We start from the raw sequence: 4,969 nt of genomic DNA, 5'->3' as shown, positions 1-4,969 counted from the left end.
TAACGATTAAGTTTTGTTTTTTCTTCACTTTCCTCACTCATATTATCAAATGCCTGTTCATCATATCTACGAATCACTGGGTATATTACAATGCTTATAAACACCTGGAGATGCCAGCGTTTGTGGCTTTATTTCATTTGTGCATATGAATAACCAAGAGAATCTCTTATACTAACTGGAATTACAAAATGTAAGCTTCAGATTTGAAAGTATCAGCAGTTCCGACTCCAAAAAGTGTTGATTTGTCCAATTCAGACATTGCATGGGCATTTTCGGGTGCATAGTTGTATCAACGGCAATTGGTAATTGCTTGCCAAGCCAGGCGTTCCGTTGAAGTGCTTGATCGAGTGCTTAAGCCACTTACCGAGCTGTACAGTGCAGTTCGTGTCCTGATTGGAATGTGCAGTCGACAGTTACTACAAGGTAGAGGTACGTATACAACATGCACGGACGTGGTACATACGGGTAGATTTGGATCTGTACGGACTCTCCATGGGTGTGTAGACATACCATGCCTGTTACGGGTGCCGTGGTGGCAAATTTCATCTTTCATATCTTATGGAGGTTCTTTCAGGTTTTCCTTTGTCCTCGCTCCTGTTTCTAAAGCATTTGGTTATTGGATTTACTTTGCAAAGTTTTTCCACCTGTCACACGCAGCTGTTTATAAAGGACTAGAAGGGCACTCTATAGAGTGCATACCGCCACTCTGTAATGCCTGATCCACGAGAACATTTCTGGCTCAATACATTTTTGAGATATCTTGCTATATATTGTTTTTGAGCCATATCTCTCAATGGTGAAGAATCACTTAAAAATTGTAGTTGGCTGATCCGGATCTTGATCTTCGCCAAAATCGAATCGATTTGTCGTGGTGACACACCCAACGTGTCCATCAAGATTCATCCGAATCCGTCCATTACTTTTTCAGATATCGTGCTATATATTAGTTTAGCCCTATCTCTCAATGGTGAAGCATCACTTTTAAAATTCTACTATCTGGATCCGGATTCGGATATTCACCAAAATTGAAACAATTCTTCCTTGTCACACACCCAATGTGTCCACCAAGTTTCATCCCAATTCGTCCACAACTTTTTGAGATACCGTGCTTTATATTGTTTTTGGTCTGATGTCTCAATGTTGAAGAATCACTTTAAAAATCCTAGTGGTCGGATCCGGATCCGGATCTAATCAGTTTGTCGTTGTCACACACTGAAACTGTCCACAAATTTTCATCCGAATCCATCCGCAAATTTTTTGAGATATCCTATACACAAACAGATAGACAAACAGACAGAAAGCGGTGAAAACATAACCTCCGTTACTTTCGGTGGTGGACGTAATATTGTTTGTGAACATCTCTCTGAAACGTCTATATAAATGTTACATTGTTTTTTGGGAAAGCTACTCAAGGTTTCTTGGTTGTATACAATATGTACTGCAGTCGGTAATCACACTGACTCCAACCTGCTGATTCCCGAAAAATTGCCGATATCGGTCAAGCACGCACGCGTGTGTGCGTGTGTGCGTGTGTGCGTGTGTGCGTGTGTGCGTGTGTGCGTGTGTGCGTGTGTGTGTGTGTGTGTGTGTGTGTGTGTGTGTGTGTGTGTCGTTGATTGGTATGTACATATGTGGGTTTCAGAATGTGGAATGGAGTCCTCCCAGGACGGGCTCAAAGCGTCCACCTTTATTTCAGTAAGGGGTCACGATTCATGGACCAAGCTGTGAAGTTTTGTGTTGAGGGCTCTGTTCAGAATCGTCACTGAGCCTTGGACAGCTTCCAACTGTAGTTCGTTTGTTATAATATTCCCAGGGATGGTTTTTAGCTCACCTGTAAAGTAGTTCCAGGGAGCTTATGGGATGGCGCATCGTTTGTCCGTCCATCCATCCACAAAAACTTGCAACTTCTTCTCACAAACTACACATACGATTTTAATGACATTTGACCACAACCTTCATTACCCGTGATGGCATAAAAAAAATGGGAGCTGAACGGGTCTACAGAGTGAGTTTATGGGGGTGGCGGGGAGTGGATTGCATCCCCAAAGAGGTATTTGCTTTTTCTGAAACGATACACACAATTCCGATGAAACTGGACCACCATCTTCACCACCTGTGTTGTACCAAGATTTGTTCATGGCATAAAAAAAAAATCCATCGGTATTTACTTTCTTCTCCGTTATATATTTTGTGGGTCATCCATGCCTACCAGCAGTTGCCTGATTATCTTATCCAGCCACTACCAGATGAGCACCTAAGGGTACTGCCCCTACGTTTAATATCTCTGTGAGATTCTGTCATCATTCCTGTAGGTCCAGCTTTTACTGGTACAACTTTGGCATTTTTCAGCTTCCAGGATCTACTCACATCATTCTTGAGGTCTTGGTGTTTGGTCATTTTCTTGATTGCTGCATCGTTTCGTCCAAAATCACTGGTATTAACACCTTAAATCAGCACTGCCTTCCTCTCTTTTTTTTGTACTTAACTATGATATCTGGTTGCAACGCTTTGTTTTTGATGTTCACGCTCGATGGGATCATTCGGTCGTTTGTGAGCGGGAGTTACTTCCATGTTTTCAGTGATTACTTTTTGGTTCATGTTCCCACAAATTTTCTGGAATGGGGACATCAAAGTTTTTGCAGATGTGGCAGCGAATTACATTATAAACTCTGTTGTATCGTTGTGTGTGCAGCTGTTCTGACATGAGTTTGTTTTTGTGTGTGTGTGTGTGTGTGTGTGTGTGTGTGTGTGTGTGTGTGTGTGTGTGTGTGTGTGTGTGTGTGTGTGTGTGTGTGTGCGTGTGTGTGTATGTTTGGTCATTAAGAAGCTTTTTATAAGCAGGTTTTGAGGATGGTATTTCCACATCCTAAGACAGGGGCTGCCAAAAGTCGTGACTGTATTTCAAACAGCAATGTAGGAAATAAAAAGATTGCTGTACTGAATATATGACATGGAAATGATAGAATACACTTTGGAGATTGCTCACAATTTATTTCGTGAAAATCACTTCCAGTAAATGACCGCCACAGGCGTCCACACAATATTGTGCCCACTGTGCAACACACTCCACCAGTGATGCCAGTGTTTCCAACTGAATGTTAAGGATTTCTCGACAAATATTGTCCTTTAGTTCCTGTAATGTCCTGGGTTTTGTATAGTTTTCAAAATCGCATCCTTTTTCGTAATCCGACACAGTGAAGTCTCGAAAATCTGCGGTTCACGGGATCGCCATTGACACGATTTCTTCGGGGAGCGCACAACGTCTTCCTGGACAGCCGCAATGTTTGCTGCAGTTCTCACTGACTTCAGACGACCTAACCTTTTTGCATCTGCCACTGAACCGGTCTGTCGGAATGCTGTCACCCATCTACTTATGGTTTTGTCTGTTGGTGCTATTCTCGCACCACGTGATTTTCGGAAATCACGCTGTGAACACAACAGTTCAACCGTTTCAGAAGTACAGCTCCACAATCAGTGCCCTCTGCTGAAGTGTCCATTTATCCATGATAAGTTCAACCCTTAAGATTACCCTGCAACAGAAAAAACAAATGGTTAGTACATTGTACTTGCATTGCTAATTGTGCTGAAGGCAGTCATGCCTTTTGGCGGACCCTGTACAGATAGGATAACGTTTGGGACTGGTATGGGGCGGTATGCGCACCACCCCTGAGCTGTCTGGTCGAGGTTTGAATCCCAACTCAGCTATAAACTGTCATCCTTGATGTTTCACAAGGAAGGTGATTTATCAATGTGTGTGCCGTCTCTCGGATGGACGTTAAACGGACATCTTGTCGCCCGGCATTAGTTGGTGGATGTTAAAGATCCCATGGTGTTCTTCCCAAAGAGTTGGCGAGCTATCACCAGCACAGTGAACAAATTCCAAATTCCTGCCCCGTCCTTCATCGGGCATTGCATCAACAGCACAGCCGTGCCCTCAGCCAATGATGCTACCCCGCAGCCTTGTGATGCATCCAAAAGAAGATGAAGAACCCTGACCAAAAGACAGCTTCAGGATTGCCAACATTCAATGAGGAATGTGGTAATCAATTACGATGATGACGAGATAAGATTTCGGAAAATTTTCCTTGATAGCAGTAATAGAGGTTTTGGGATTTATGACATATCGGACAGCTATAATTGCAGAAGATCCATGTGCTTGAGCAATATGAAGATTGGATGGAGTATTACAGGGATCAGCTTTGAACGAGGCTTTGCACATCTTTATGGGATCAGTTTTGGGCATATTCTTTGACCTATACATGAGCCTTTCAAGCACCTACATTTCCTTATACCCCACGAAGGGCCGTAATGGACGACCAAGCCTCCTCCTGCTTCAAAGCAACAGTTAGTGACATGTAACGGGGACTTTTGTGATGAATGCGGCACGACGGCGGGTGTAAACGATTATGTTTGTGAGTAAGGCACGCATTCTTCATGGCGACAGCTTGTTAAATTGCCCCGGCAAGTTATGACAGCGAGCATCCTTCTAAGAGGCGACGTGGAAAAGGATTGGAGACAAACAAATAGAAAATGGCTTTTCTTCGCCAGGATTTCTTAAATGCCAATCATGCAATGGAGTTTGTTTGTTTTTTTGGGTGCAAACTTTTCATGCTAACCCGAAACCTAACCCTAATCCCATCTCTAACCCTAACCCTAATCCCACCCCTAAAGCTAACCCTAATCCCATCTCTAACCCTAACCCTAATCCCACCCTTAACCTGAACTGTATCTGTAATCCAAAGTCCAAACCATAACAGCCCATGCGTATATGGGAAATTAAATATTGTTATGGGTTATACAACAATAATTGTCTAATTTCACAATCAGGGGTGCATATTTGCTGATAATGTGTTTGGGTTTTGGCCGAGTGACACACGGAGCACATTTCCCAGTGTCAAACTCAGCAGTTTGGAAACAATCATTTTGTACATGGCAGCTTGCCAAGCAAATTTCCCTTCATCTCGTGAAC

The 4,969-nt window shown here is 43.0% G+C and overlaps 1 long non-coding RNA gene across 1 annotated transcript in view; it reads right to left on the bottom strand.

Annotated features, from left to right (window-relative positions):
- Window positions 1–2,901: 2,901 nt before the first annotated feature.
- Window positions 2,902–4,969, bottom strand: part of LOC147024919 (uncharacterized) — a 24,053-nt gene continuing 21,985 nt past the window's right edge. Inside the window, exon 3 of the long non-coding RNA XR_015059265.1 lies at window positions 2,902–3,530. This is a non-coding gene — a long non-coding RNA (uncharacterized LOC147024919). The remainder of the gene's footprint in view (window positions 3,531–4,969) is intronic.

This window comes from Eptatretus burgeri, chromosome 6 (assembly GCF_056783735.1).
Source record: "Eptatretus burgeri isolate ZD-2024b chromosome 6, Ebu_testis_v1, whole genome shotgun sequence".
Lineage (NCBI taxonomy): Eukaryota > Metazoa > Chordata > Myxini > Myxiniformes > Myxinidae > Eptatretus > Eptatretus burgeri.
Note: the sequence above shows the minus strand (reverse complement) of the source record. Positions and strands in the feature narration are given on the sequence as shown.